Source organism: Hyla sarda, unplaced genomic scaffold, assembly GCF_029499605.1.
Source record: "Hyla sarda isolate aHylSar1 unplaced genomic scaffold, aHylSar1.hap1 scaffold_137, whole genome shotgun sequence".
NCBI classification, from domain to species: Eukaryota; Metazoa; Chordata; class Amphibia; order Anura; family Hylidae; genus Hyla; species Hyla sarda.
In genome coordinates, this window is record NW_026607998.1 from 207,072 (window position 1) to 223,419 (window position 16,348).

General features: G+C 42.8%; 1 protein-coding gene across 4 annotated transcripts in view; it reads right to left on the reverse strand.

The window, feature by feature from the left end:
* Positions 1–16,348, reverse strand: part of LOC130306386 (semaphorin-6D-like) — a 214,362-nt gene that overhangs the window by 126,767 nt on the left and 71,247 nt on the right. The gene's annotated exons all lie outside the window — the stretch shown is intronic.

The following is a 16,348-nucleotide window of genomic DNA, read 5'->3' on the forward strand; positions in this document are numbered from 1 at the left end:
ATTATAGTAGTTATATTCTTGTATATAGGAGCAGTATTATAGTAGTTATATTCTTGTATATAGGAGCAGTATTATAGTAGTTATATTCTTGTATATAGGAGCAGTATTATAGTAGTTATATTCTTGTATATAGGAGCAGTATTATAGTAGTTATATTCTTGTATATAGGAGCAGTATTATAGTAGTTATATTCTTGTATATAGGAGCAGTATTATAGTAGTTATATTCTTGTATATAGGAGCAGTATTATAGTAGTTATATTCTTGTATATAGGAGGCAGTATTATAGTAGTTATATTCTTGTATATATATGAGCAGTATTATAGTAGTTATATTCTTGTACATAGGGGCAGTATTATAGTAGTTATATTCTTGTATATAGGAGGCAGTATTATAGTAGTTATATTCTTGTATATAGGAGCAGTATTATAGTAGTTATATTCTTGTACATAGGAGGCAGTATTTTAGTAGTTATATTCTTGTATATAGGAGCAGTATTATAGTAGTTATATTCTTGTACATAGGGGGCAGTATTATAGTAGTTATATTCTTGTATATAGGAGGCAGTATTATAGTAGTTATATTCTTGTATATAGGAGCAGTATTATAGTAGTTATATTCTTGTACATAGGGGCAGTATTATAGTAGTTATATTCTTGTATATAGGAGCAGTATTATAGTAGTTATATTCTTGTATATAGGAGGCAGTATTATAGTAGTTATATTCTTGTATATAGGAGACAGTATTATAGTAGTTATATTCTTGTATATAGGAGCAGTATTATAGTAGTTATATTCTTGTACATAGGGGGCAGTATTATAGTAGTTATATTCTTGTACATAGGGAGCAGTATTATGGTAGTTATATTCTTGTACATAGGGGGCAGTATTATAGTAGTTATATTCTTGTATATAGGAGGCAGTATTATAGTAGTTATATTCTTGTATATATATGAGCAGTATTATAGTAGTTATATTCTTGTACATAGGGGCAGTATTATAGTAGTTATATTCTTGTATATAGGAGGCAGTATTATAGTAGTTATATTCTTGTATATAGGAGCAGTATTATAGTAGTTATATTCTTGTACATAGGAGGCAGTATTATAGTAGTTATATTCTTGTATATAGGAGCAGTATTATAGTAGTTATATTCTTGTACATAGGGGGCAGTATTATAGTAGTTATATTCTTGTATATAGGAGCAGTATTATAGTAGTTATATTCTTGTACATAGGGGCAGTATTATAGTAGTTATATTCTTGTATATAGGAGCAGTATTATAGTAGTTATATTCTTGTATATAGGAGGCAGTATTATAGTAGTTATATTCTTGTATATAGGAGACAGTATTATAGTAGTTATATTCTTGTATATAGGAGCAGTATTATAGTAGTTATATTCTTGTACATAGGGGGCAGTATTATAGTAGTTATATTCTTGTACATAGGGAGCAGTATTATAGTAGTTATATTCTTGTATATAGGAGCAGTATTATAGTAGTTATATTCCTGTATATAGGAGCAGTATTATAGTAGTTATATTCTTGTATATAGGAGCAGTATTATAGTAGTTATATTCTTGTACATAGGGGGCAGTATTATAGTAGTTATATTCTTGTATATAGGAGCAGTATTATAGTAGTTATATTCTTGTACATAGGAGCAGTATTATAGTAGTTATATTCTTGTACATAGGGGCAGTATTATAGTAGTTATATTCTTGTATATAGGAGCAGTATTATAGTAGTTATATTCTTGTATATAGGAGCAGTATTATAGTAGTTATATTCTTGTATATAGGAGCAGTATTATAGTAGTTATATTCTTGTATATAGGGGCAGTATTATAGTAGTTATATTCTTGTATATAGGAGCAGTATTATAGTAGTTATATTCTTGTATATAGGAGCAGTATTATAGTAGTTATATTCTTGTATATAGGAGCAGTATTATAGAAGTTATATTCTTGTATATAGGAGCAGTATTATAGTAGTTATATTCTTGTATATAGGAGCAGTATTATAGAAGTTATATTCTTGTATATAGGGGCAGTATTATAGTAGTTATATTCTTGTACATAGGGGCAGTATTATAGTAGTTATATTCTGTCCACAGGGGCAGTATTATAGTCATTATTGTCTGGCTGTGACTGAAGTAGCTCTTTAGGTTGTCTTCTTTTGTTTCCCGTATTGCAGTGACTGTATCTCCCGGTCATGGTAGCGCCTCCAGCATACAGATGCAATATTCACAACAGCAGAAAGCACTTTTCTCAGCTCACGGACACATCATGGCGAGAAATGACAGCCTGCCATCCTGCTGTTTCCGGCACTAATAATAGGTATTGTATCAGCAGTTGAGCGTAATGCGCACAGCATACAAGGTGGCGGTTCTGGGATATCTTACATGAGACGCCACTCAGGAGAGGAACCGACACAGACAAGACTTTCAGTGCAGCGAACCCACCGGGGAGATGGAGACCTTGTCTGGTCTACCTACTGTCTGCACACAAATAAGGCGAACACAGACTGGGTGAAAAATTTCGAGGGTTGCCACCTTTCTTGCAAAAAATAAATAAATACTTCCCATGCTAATTTGCATAATTGATTATATATGCGTGACATCACAGGATACACATGTGCGGGGGAAACTTTGTCCTTTTCTGACCCCTATAACTTTTTTATTTCTCCTTATACGGGGCCTGTATGAGGGGCATTTTTTGCGTTCCAATCTTTAGTTTTGAACGGTACCATTATTGTTTTGATCACTTTTTTTTAAATTAAATTTGGAAGTTGCAGTTAGTTACTAACTACAACTCCCAGCATGCTCTGATACAGCCTGTGGCTCAGCAGCTGCCCCACATGAAAACTACAACTCCCAGCATGTTGGATGATATAGTAGTATATAGTATAGGTCAGTGTTTCCCAACCAGGGGTGCCTCCAGCTGTTGCAAAACTACAACTCCCAGCATGTTGGACTATATAGTAGTATAAAGTATAGGTCAGTGTTTCCCAACCAGGGGTGCCTCCAGCTGTTTCAAAACTACAACTCACAGCATGTTGGACTATATAGTAGTATATAGTATAGGTCAGTGTTTCCTAACCAGGTGTGCCTCCAGCTGTTGCAAAAGTACAACTCCCAGCATGTTGGACTATATAGAAGTATATAGTATAGGTCAGTGTTTCCCAACCAGGGTGCCTCCAGCTGTTGCAAAACTACAACTCACAGCATGTTGGACTATATAGTAGTATATAGTATAGGTCAGTGTTTCCCAACCAGGGGTACCTCCAGCTGTTGCAAAACTACAACTCCCAGCATGTTGGACTATATAGTAGTATATAGTATAGGTCAGTGTTTCCCAACCAGGTGTGCCTCCAGCTGTTGCAAAACTACAACTCACAGCATGTTGGACTATATAGTAGTATATAGTATAGATCAGTGTTTCCCAACCAGGGTGCCTCCAGCTGTTGCAAAACTACAACTCACAGCATGTTGGACTATATAGTAGTATATAGTATAGGTCAGTGTTTCCCAACCAGGGGTGCCTCCAGCTGTTGCAAAACTACAACTCCCAGCATGTTGGACTATATAGTAGTATATAGTATAGGTCAGTGTTTCCCAACCAGGGGTGCCTCCAGCTGTTGCAAAACTACAACTCCCAGCATGTTGGACTATATAGTAGTATATAGTATAGGTCAGCGTTTCCCAACCAGGGGTGCCTCCAGCTGTTGCAAAACTACAACTCCCAGCATGTTGGACTATATAGTAGTATATAGTATAGGTCAGTGTTTCCCAACCAGGGGTGCCTCCAGCTGTTGCAAAACTACAACTCCCAGCATGTTGGACTATATAGTAGTATATAGTATAGGTCAGCGTTTCCCAACCAGGGGTGCCTCCAGCTGTTGCAAAACTACAACTCCCAGCATGTTGGACTATATAGTAGTATATAGTATAGGTCAGCGTTTCCCAACCAGGGGTGCCTCCAGCTGTTGCAAAACTACAACTCCCAGCATGTTGGACTATATAGTAGTATATAGTATAGGTCAGTGTTTCCCAACCAGGGGTGCCTCCAGCTGTTGCAAAACTACAACTCCCAGCATGTTGGACTATATAGTAGTATATAGTATAGGTCAGCGTTTCCCAACCAGGGGTGCCTCCAGCTGTTGCAAAACTACAACTCCCAGCATGTTGGACTATATAGTAGTATATAGTATAGGTCAGTGTTTCCTCCAGCTATTGCAAAACTACAACTCCCAGCATGCCCGGACAGCCAACGGCTGTCCGGGCATGCTGGGAGTTGTAGTTTTGCAAAAGCTGGAGGCGCACTGGTATAGGTTATGGTGCAACATTCCGGGAACTGTAAGCAATGAGGGTAAAGGGAATTGACCTAAGAATTGTCCCATCCAGTCTATCGATGGTTGGTAAGGAGGTGGGCGCAGAACTATGACCCCTTTACCATACCTCCCAACACCTTATTATTTCGGCTCACTACTGTATGATAGACACTGTTGGATGCCGTAGTCCCTCGTAAGCGCCCACTGGCAGGCGTCATCCCCGCCGCGATTTGTCCGTCACCGGAGCTGCCATAGACTCTAATCTTCTCACACACAAATTTAGCTTGGTATAAATTTTATTTTCTGTCAAGTAACTTAATATAAAGACCCAGAGGAGCGAGGGAAGGAGGGGAAAGACTTCAATTAAAAGAAAATCAAATAAGAAACAATGGCTTCAGCCTCGGGGCCGCTCTCTAGAAATCAAATTATTTCTTCTTAAAGACAAAAAATCCAACGGAGCTCAAGGGAATGTAATAAAAGCTCCCCCCCCCAAGCGGAACGGCGAAGCGGCGCTAGTCCAGGGGCTTCCAGCTCCGCCACAAAGAGACCGCGTGGCGGCATAATAGCGTTTTTTTTTGTTTTTTTTTGTATGTGTGTGTGTTTTTTTTAATTTTTTTTTTCATTATTAATTTTAGAGAAGGGACCCCGAGCCTGGTGTCACACATGAGAAGTCGCCTACATTTATCTTTCCTTAATTTTCCACAAGATATCACCGCAAAACCATCAAAAAACAGCGCGAGGGAGGATGATAAATAGCCGCATTAGACTGGAATATTACTGGCCACTGGACCACAAAATGGCTTCTTAATTGCGGAATAATATCTCTTTCAGCGCATGAATGCTGGGTGTCTGGATAGAAGAAGAAAAAAAAAGTTTACAGAGTGTTAAAGGGGTATTCCAGGAAAAAACTTTTATTTATATATATATATATATATATATATATATATATATATATATCAACTGGCTCCAGAAAGTTAAACAGATTTGTAAATTACTTATATTAAAAAATCTTAATCCTTTCAGTACTTATGAGCTTCTGAAGTTAAGGTTGTTCTTTTCTGTCTAAATCCTCTCTGATGACCCCTGTCTCGGGAAACGCCCAGTTTAGAAGAGGTTTGCTATGGGGATTTGCTTCTAAACTGGGCGTTTCCCGAGACAGGTGTCATCAGAGATTACTTAGACAGAAAAGAACAACCTTAACTTCAGAAGCTCATAAGCACTGAAAGGATTAAGATTTTTTAATAGAAGTAATTTACAAATCTGTTTAACTTTCTGGAGCCAGTTGATATATATATATATATATATATATATATATATATATATATATATAAAAAGTTTTTTCCTGGAATACCCTTTTAAGTTTCTTCTTGAAACCTCAGCGGCCATTTTGAAGTAGGATGCTTAAAGGGGGTACTCCGGTGGAGAACTTTTTTTTTTTTTTTAAATCAACTAGTGACAGAAAGTTAAACAGATTTGTAAATTACTTTTATAAAAAAAAATCTTTACCCTTCCAGTACTTTTTAGTGGCTGTATGCTACAGAGGAAATTCTTTTCGTACTCATCTATGTCATTTTTCACCAGTCTTCTTCAGGCTCTACAGCAGACCCTTAGAAGCAGCAGCAGCAGCATGGAGGATGTTACAGAGCAGTACTGAGCAGCAGATGTTACAGAGCAGTACTGAGCAGCAGATGTTACAGAGCAGTACTGAGTAGTCTCAGTTGTGACTTTACACTGAGATGAGATCTAATACATACTCCTGTAATCTCTCTGTTACCTCCTCTCTCCAACCCACTCACCTTTCCTCTCCATAGAGTTCTATATGCAGCATGTAATCCAATCCCTCAGTGCAAATCCTACATATTTTTTTTTTAACAATCCTGCAGCCCACAGCAAGATGGTAATGTGTGATCGTGTCATTTTTTGTTCATTCCTGCTCTATATTCCTGCTCTGAGGGGCAAATGTTTTATGAGCCCTCTGTGCTGGAGCCTTGTGCCCGTCTCCTGTGAAATCGTCCCTAGCACGAGACCCTGAGCCATTACATTGTACCATTCTTGGTCTCGCCATAGGTACGGTCACCTAGGAGACCAGCGTGAAGCTCCAGCACAGAGTGCGCACATAAAATTTGCTTGGGAGAGTTCGAAAAGGACCCTCAGTAGAGGTATTTGGAGCAGGGAATGATGGACAACATGGTTGTTAAAAAAAAAATGGGGATTTGCCACCCCTAGACATCTTATCCCCTACTCCCCGCAATCTCCCTGCTGCACCCGGCATTCGTTTAGAGCGTTGGGTGCAGCACGGAGACTTAAGACCGTCACGCCCCCTCCCATAGACTTGCACTACGGGGGCATGGCTGTAATGTCACAAGCGGGGCGTGACCATGACGAAGTTCGCACCGTGCACCGGATGTCTGGAGTGCTGCAGCCGAGATCACGGGGGTCCCCAGCGGCGGGGACCCCCGTGATCTCGGCTGCAGCACTCCAGACATCAGGGGCATAGGGGATACAATGTCTAGGGGAAGAGTCCCCCTTTAAGGGTAGGGTCACACGTAGAGTATTTGAATAAGTAACAAAATATACATCTGATTCGGCTACTCATTGACTTCAATGGGAAGGAAAATACGCAGCAGCAAATACGCCACGTATGACCGTCCCTACCCTTAGAGTGAATGATGAGTTTAAGGGGGGCAGGAAAGGAGCCTGATAAGGTGAGAAAGAGGCATTTAATCTAAAATATGTTACAACATATCCTGTACTACTGGTTGGTCAACCCTAAAATTGTGCCCCCTCGGGGTGTTTTACTGTAAATGTCAGAACACGGGGTATGAAACCGAAGAGCTTTGATATTTAATCTTTATTTCTGCGGAGTGGCAGAATTTAAAAAAGGAGAAAATCAGTGTATTCTGTCATCCGCAGGAATATCTGGAGCGGGGATAAGGATGTGCTGATGAACCAAACGCAAATATGATGAAATATGGCGGCGATTAAAAAAGCATCGACTTTAACCTTCCGGCTATACGTAATGTAAGTATAATGAGCCTCCCCCTCCCAGGAGGGCCATTACCGGAGCCATCCTCAGTGTACGGACAGGCTGTTAGGGAAATATACAGGCGAAAAATACACTGCTAAATGCTTTGGTGAATCATTCATTTACACTAAGTGAAAGCGAGGAGGCTGAGGCGGCGGCCGTCCTAAATCTCACGCGCTCCCAGGAGAAGGGGTATGGTGCAGTGATGGGGATAGTCAGCAGCGCAGGGATTCTGCACAAACTTAAATTGAAATATTTGACATTTTTTTTTACTATGGTGCAGTACCAGATATTAGCCTGTAGATGTCACTGTGACTACTACTGGTAGATACTTTATTAAGAAAAACAATGTGAAATAAACTTGTCATGTGTGACCGATGTACATACACTTCTCCTGCGCAGGGGGCGCCATTATTCTAACTCATCTCTGGGTTTATCTGAATTATGGGTTGTCTGAAAGGGTTAAAAATGTTTATCTATCTGTATCTCTCTATCTATATACACACTGTAGAAGGAGAAGCAGCAACAGTCTAAACGGTGTAAGTGGCGTTCGGGAGCTGTAGGTACACGGTCCTTATGAGGGCCAGATGAGATATAGAGCAAAAGACGATGAAGATGAGGTGAGGAGCGGCTTTATTCCATCACAACATGGCGACGTTTCGGCTACGTAATTATCAAGCTTGAGTGCTATGGTCGTCTTTTGCTCTATATCTATTTATCTATTTTATATTTATCTATCCTTCTGTCTATCTCATATCTATCTATCTCATATCTATCTATCTATCTATCTATCTCATATCTATATCTCATATCTATCTATCTATCTCATATCTATCTATCTATCTATCTCATATCTATCTCATATCTATCTCATATCTATCTATCTATCTCATATCTATCTCATCTCTATCTATCTATCTCATCTCTATCTATCTCATATCTATCTCATATCTATATATCTATCTATCTATCTATCTCATATCTATCTATCTATCTCATATCTATCTATCTCATATCTATCTATCTCATATCTATCTATCTCATCTCTATCTATCTCATATCTATATATCTATCTTTCTATCTCATATCTATCTATCTATCTCATATCTATCTATCTACCTGTCTATCTATCTCATCTCTATCTATCTATCTATCTCATATCTATCTCATCTCTATCTATCTATCTCTCTCCCTCATATCTATCTCATATCTATCTCCTATCTATCTATCTCATATCTATCTATCTCATATCTATCTATCTCATATCTATCTATCTCATATCTATCTATCTATCTCTCTCCCTCATATCTATCTCATATCTATCTCATATCTATCTATCTATCTATCTCATATCTATCTATCTCATATCTATCTATCTCATATCTATCTATCTCATATCTATCTATCTCATATCTATCTCATATCTATTTATCTCATATCTATCTATCTCATATCTATCTATCTCATATCTATCTATCTCATATCTATCTCATATCTATCTCATATCTATCTATCTATCTCATATCTATCTGCCATATACAATGACATTTGTTGATAGACTTGGCTGTGACGGCTCCTGCTATCTTCCAGGGAACCGCTGACCAGGAAAGCACGCTGGCTTTGATACATCAGCTTAGATACACTGGTGTAATGTCTTAGTGATGATAGATCTAACATGGTCCCCTGCTCCCCCATCTTTAGCTCCTCTCCCCCCTGATGTATGAGGTTACTGGGGGGGATGCGGATCATTGTAGGGGCACGTGGTGGCACAGGAGGCAGTGGTGGAGCAGTCATCATCTCCTTTGTGCTGGTGTTGGGCTGGTGCTCAGCGGCTCCTTAGACAAGGCTCATTGAGCAGACGCTTCCACCTAATTGACTGTTGGGTAACGACAAATGAATGGAGCGTCTAATCCCCCCATATATCTGCGCCCTCATTATTCTGCGCCACCGGGGGCACGGGCTGCGGAAGATACACCGCCACTAACCCATGATAAAGCGTACACATGTATGACAGGACCCGCTGAATGTCATGACAACAATCTACAGAGCAAGGCGTATCTAAGCCTATCGTGTGATACTGTGTGCAGAGCTTGTGTATCTTAGTGTCTCATGTGAGAGACCATCTGCTGAGTCGGTGTATCTAAGCCCCATCTTGTGCGATACTGTGTGAAGAGCTGGTGTATCTAAGCCTATCATGTGCGATACTGTCTCCAGAGCTGGTGTATCTAAGCCTATCATGTGCGATACTGTCTCCAGAGATGCTGTATCTTCACGTCTCATGTGCTACACCATCTGCTGAGCCGGTGTATCTAAGCCCTATCGTGTGCGATACTGTGTGCAGATCTGTTGTATCTTATCTGCTGAGTCGGTGTATCTAAGCCCCATCGTGTGCGATACTGTGTGAAGAGCTGGTGTTTCTAAGCCTATCATGTTCGATTCTGTCTGCAGAGCTGGTGTATCTAAGCCTATCATGTGCGATACTGTCTCCAGAGCTGCTGTATCTTCACGTCTCAAGTGCGACACCATCTGCTGAGCCGGTGTATCTAAGCCTATCGTGTGTGTTATTGTCTGCAGAGCTGGTGTATCATAGTGTCCCATGTGCGAGACCATCTGCTGAGCCGATGTATCTAAGCCTATCATGTGCGATACTGTCTGCTGAATCTTAGTGTCTCATGTGCAACACCACCCGCTTACCCAGTGTATCTAAGCCTATCATTTGCGCTACTGTCTGCAGATCTGGTGTATTTTAGTGTCTCATGTGCAGCAGCACCCGCTAAGCCAGCGTATCTAAGCTTTCTATGTGCGATACTGTCTGCGGTGCTGCTGTATCTAAGCCCATCATGTGCAATACTGTCGCAAGAGCTGCTGTCTCTTAGTGTCTCATGTGCAACACCATCAGCTGAGCTGGTGTATCTAAGCCAATCATGTGCGATACTGTCTGCTGCGCTGCTGTATCTAAGCCTATCATGTGCGACACTGTCTACAAAGCTTGTGTATCTTAGTGTCTCATGTGCGACGCCACCAGCTGAGTCGGTGCATCTAAGCCTATTATGTGTGATACTGTCTGCGTTGCTGCTGTATCTAAGACTATCATGTGCGATACTGTCTGCAGAGCTGGAATATCTTAGTGTCTCATGTGCGACGCCATCTGATGGTCCTACATAGAGAAGACAAACTACCCGCAGGGGGGTGTTACATCGGGGGGACACAAACTACCTACAGGGGGGTCCTACATACAGGAGACAAACTACCCACAGGGGGGTCCTACATACAGGAGACAAACTTACCGCAGGGGGGTGTTACATCGGGGGGGACACAAACTACCTACAGGGGGGTCCTACATACAGGAGACAAACTACCCACAGGGGGGTCCTACATACATGAGACAAACTACCCACAGGGGGGTCCTACATACAGGAGACAAACTACCCACAGGGGGGGTTACATCGGGGGGGACACAAACTACCTACAGGGGGGTCCTACATACAGGAGACAAACTACCCACAGGGGGGTGTTACATCGGGGGGACACAAACTACCTACAGGGGGGTCCTACATAGAGGAGACAAACTACCCGCAGGGGGGTGTTACATCGGGGGGGACACAAACTACCTACAGGGGGGTCCTACATAGAGGAGACAAACTACCCGCAGAGGGGTGTTACATTGGGGGGGACACAAACTACCTACAGGGGGGTCCTACATAGAGGAGACAAACTACCCACAGAGGGGCGTTACATTGGGGGGGACACAAACTACCTACAGGGGGGTCCTACATAGAGGAGACAAACTACCCACAGGGGGGTGTTACATTGGGGGGGACACAAACTACCTACAGGGGGGTCCTACATAGAGGAGACAAACTACCCACAGGGGGGTGTTACATCGGGGGGGGGGACACAAACTACCTACAGGGGGGTCCTACATAGAGGAGACAAACTACCCACAGGGGGGTGTTACATCGGGGGGGGGGGGGACAAACTACCTACAAAGGGCGAACTGCGGAAATTAGCTCTGTTTCTTCTAATCCTGTATTACCCCTTAAGGCAATGTTTCCCAACCAGGGTGCCTTCAGCTGTTGCAAAACTACAACTCCCAGCATGCCCGGACAGCCAGCGGCTGTCCGGGCATGCTGGGAGTTGTAGTTTTGCAACAGCCGGAGGCACCCTGGTTGGGAAACACTGCCTTAAGGGGTAGGTTAACACAGCGTAAAACTCGCCACCATCTGCGTATCTAAGCCTATGATGTGCGATCCATGTCACATCCCTGCGCCTCGTCCTCGGGCTCTGCTGCGCACAGTAGGCCCCGCGCCTGTCATCCCCCCGCTCCCGACTCCCACACGCCGCCGGCAGCCTCCAGATTAGATTATTAATAATTCAGGGCTGTCCCCTTTTTTTAGACAGGAAAGTGAAAGGGCAGAGGAGATTGGATTTCTCCCTTTCACCTCTCGCCGTGGTCGGGCTCCACACTGATGAGCCCATTCACCAATCCCATTTAATCTGCGGCCATGTTGACATAATGGAGACCTGACAGTCGAACACAATCTAATTCCTTCCCGTTGTAATCACTTAATATGACGCTTCTCTCGCCTTTTTTCCCCCCCATCATTTAATTTACATTCGGAGATGTTTTCCCCGGAGCTATAATCATAATATCTCCTCTCATTCTATAATGACATCTCCCCCCGATCCCCCCCCCCTCGCTTTCTCTCACTTCAAGCAATTCATCTAGGAAAAAAAAAAAATACACAAGCGGCCATCTTGAAATGGACACATCCAAGAGATGTTTGGGCCTATTGGCGTTAATACACAGGCGGCCATCTTGAAATAATGGACACAACCAAGAGATGTGTCTGGGCCTATTGGCGTTAATACACAGGCGGCCATCTTGAAGTAAGGGACACAACCAAGAGATGTGTCTGGGCCTATTGGTGTCAATACACAGGCGGCCATCTTGAAATAATAGACACAACCAAGAGATGTGTCTGGGCCTATTGGCGTTAATACACAGGCGGCCATCTTGAAATGGATACAACCAAGAGATGTGTATGGGCCTATTGTCGTTAATACACAGGCAGCCATCTTGAAATAAGGGACACAACCAAGAGATGTGTCTGGGCCTATTGGTTTCAATACACAGGTGGCCATCTTGAAATAATGGACACAACCAAGAGATGTGTCTGGGCCTATTGGCGTTAATACACAGGCGGCCATCTTGAAATAATGGACACAAGCAAGAGATGTGTCTGGGCCTATTGGCGTTAATACACAGGCGGCCATCTTGAAATAATGGACACAAGCAAGAGATTTCTCTGGGCCTATTGGTGTCAATACACAGGCAGCCATCTTGGAATAATGGACACAACCAAGAGATGTGTCTGGGCCTATTGGCGTTAATACACAGGCGGCCATCTTGAAATAATGGACACAACCAAGAGATGTGTCTGGGCCTACTGGCGTTGGGTGGTCCTGATCAGTTTGGGCTCTGAAGGTCCCCATACACTTTAGTGACAAGTTGTCCAAGGCTGCCCAATTTTGCAGCCTTCATTAATGTGTATGGGGGTGGGCCTCCTGAATTCTCAATTGGTGTGCCACAGCAGTCCAGCCTACGGCTGTCCGGGCATGCTGGGAGTTGGAGTTTTGCAACAGCTGAAGGCACCTTGGCTTGGAAGCACTATCTTAAGCGTAAAATTTGCCAGACGATTATATTTAACATGCGCAGTTTTGGGCGTCCGCAAAAATATATACCGAACGCGGGTATGATAAGAAGCCACGGGCTAATTGAATGGGGATGGGGGGTGTGAGTATGTTTAGTTTTTCGGATTCCCGCGATATTCCTAAATGGCCAGAAAGTCGATGAAAGCAGTTAATCAATTTATCTTCCCAGTTTAATGCGGCCCCCACTCCTAGGACAAAATGGCGGATCCAGGATTCCTGCCTAGGATTGCGGAAGGATCATGTGATGCGTCGGGGTTGTGGAGGGGGTCACAGATGGCCGCCCATCTCTTGGGGGGGGGTGTCTTTAAGCGGTCCAGATTTATCTCGCAGGGCACGGTGTTAAAGCTGCGTTTTTTACAACATATGTTATTCCCCAGCATGGTAGTAAATAAAGGCGGTGATTAATGGCACCGGCCCTGCCAGGGTCTCCTGTCTGAGGCGCATAGTGATGAGGCAGCGCCACGCGGAGACTCTCCTCCGTACGAGTATCGATTCATCATCCTGAAACATCCACAAGTACAGGGAATCTTAAATTAATGAGAGCCAGGCTTCAAGGTGTTTATTATGACGTTACAGCTCCTAAAATATACTCCGGCGGGGGAGAGTTATAGGCGGCTGTTCATTCAGAGCGGTTGACGGGTTTCGAATCAGGATCATCCATAGTCGCCAGCATCATAGAGAGCAATTGACGCCTTTCAAGTCGTGCTTATTTATAGTCACCAACATCATATGGAACGATTTACAGGTTTCGAATCGTGTTTATCCATTGTCCCCAACATATAGAGCTATTGACGCATTTTGAGTCATGCTTATCCGTTGTCATCAACATTATGCAGAGAAGCTGACTCGTTTCGATTCTTGCTTATTCATAGACACCAAGATCATACACAGCGTTTGACACATTTCAAGTTGTACTTATCCATAGTTGCCAACATCATACAGAGCTGTTGACGTGTTTCGAGTCATGCTGATCCATAGTCACCGGCATCACTCAGGTTGACGGGTTATGGGTCATGCTTATTCATAGTCATAAACATCATATAGAGCGGTTGAAGTGTTATAGGTCATGCTTATCCATTGTCACCAACATCACACAGAACGGTTGATGCGTTTCGAGTAGTGCTTATCATTAGTCACCAGTTGTTGATGATAATGACTATGAATTGACATGACTCCTAACACAACTCATCAGCTCTGTATGATGATGGTGACTATGGATAAGCATTACTTGAAAAGCGTCAATCGTTTTATATGATGTTAATGACTATGAATTGGCATGACTCGATTGACGCGTTTCAAGTCATGCTTATCCATGGTCACCAACATCATCCAGAGCGGTTGACATGTTTTAAGTCCTACATATCCATAGCCAGCAACATCATATAGAGTGGTCAAAGAGTTTCAAGTCGTACTTATTAGTCACTACGCTCTTCAAGTCATGCTCATCCATAGTCATAACCAACTTCATACAGAGCAACTGACGCATTTCAAGCCATGCTTATCCATCCATAGTCATCAACATTATATAGAGCGGTTGAAGCATTTTTAGTCATGCTTATCTATAGTCACCAACATCATATAGAGTGGATGACAGGTTAGAGAATGTGGCAAACCATAATCACTGACATTTTGAAAGCCAAAATAGGGACATTTAATCCCCTCCCCCACAATGTTTGGCAACACCCACCGAATGTCCACTTTACATAAGCTCAACCCCTTTTTGGTCCAGTTCATTGGATTGCCCTGGCAAAGTCAGGACTGTTGGCGTATCTCAATGACTATGGCACCATGTGAGGTAAGTATATACAGTGATCCCTCAACTTACAATGGTCTCAACATACAATAGTTTCAACATACAATGGTCTTTTCTGGACCATCGTAAGTTGAAACCAGACTCAACATACAATGTACAGACAGTCCAGATCTGTGATACCTGCCAATGGCCGGAAGAACCGACCAATCAGAATGGGCATTCACTGGTAAATCACCTGTATTACTGAAGCGTATGCACTGAGAGTGTCTGGTAGCGCCCCCTACAGTACACGGAGGTATTACATGTTCTGTACTCTTTACCTGTATTACTGAAGCGTATGCACTGAGAGTGTCTGGTAGCGCCCCCTACAGTACAGGGAGGTATTACATGTTCTGCACTCTTTACCTGTATTACTGAAGTGCATGCACTGACTGGTGTCTGGTAGCGCCCCCTACAGTACACGGAGGTATTACATGTTCTGTACTCTTTACCTGTATTACTGAAGTGTATGCACTGACTTGTGTCTGGTAGCGCCCCCTACAGTACAGGGAGGTATTACATGTTCTGCACTCTTTACCTGTATTACTGAAGTGCATGCACTGACTGGTGTCTGGTAGTGCCCCCTACAGTACAGGGAGGTATTACATGTTCTGTACTCTTTACCTGTATTACTGAAGTGTATGCACTGACTGGTGTCTGGTAGCGCCCCGTACAGTACAGGGAGGTATTACATGTTCTGTACTCTTTACCTGTATTACTGTAGTGCATGCACTGACTGGTGTCTGGTAGCACCCCCTACAGTACAGGGAGGTATTACATGTTCTGTACACTTTACCTGTACCAGGGTTAGCTGCTCCTTTGGACACCAGGTGAGGGCGACTCCATTACTTTTTTAGGACACTGTGTCCTGTACAGGACCCCGAAGAAGCTCCTGTCCTCTACATAGACCAGCGTTTCCCAAGCAGGGTGGCCCCAGCTGTTGCAAAACTACAACTCCCAGCATGCCCGGACAGCCGTTGGCTGTCCGGGCATGCTGGGAGTTGTAGTTTTGCAACAGCTGGAGGCTCCCTGCTTGGGAAACACTGACATAGACCGTGATTTACAGCTCCCAGCAGATCTTTATTACTTTTATATGTAAGGATTTGCTTTATCTATATTAGTTATCTACTTATTTTTCTTTAATCCTCACTTTTTTCCTATTTTTGGATGACATTTTGGTGCCTTTAGAACCAATTCCCAGGTTTCCATAGAGTTCTGGTCTCAACATACAATGGTTTCAACATACAATGGTCGTCCTGGAACCGATTAATATTGTAACTTGAGGGACCACTGTATAATTTGTGTGGTTTCTAAATAACATTCTACAGTAAATGAATGCGAGGGAGGGGGGGGGGGGTGGTCTGAGATTTGCGCACATTTCTTGTTCTAGTTGGCTTGATGGTGGCCCAGGGATGGCTCCTCAGCTATAACTTCCTCAGTTTCTCCTTTTTCCTCCCCCCCCCCTCTCCCGACACCCCTTCCCTC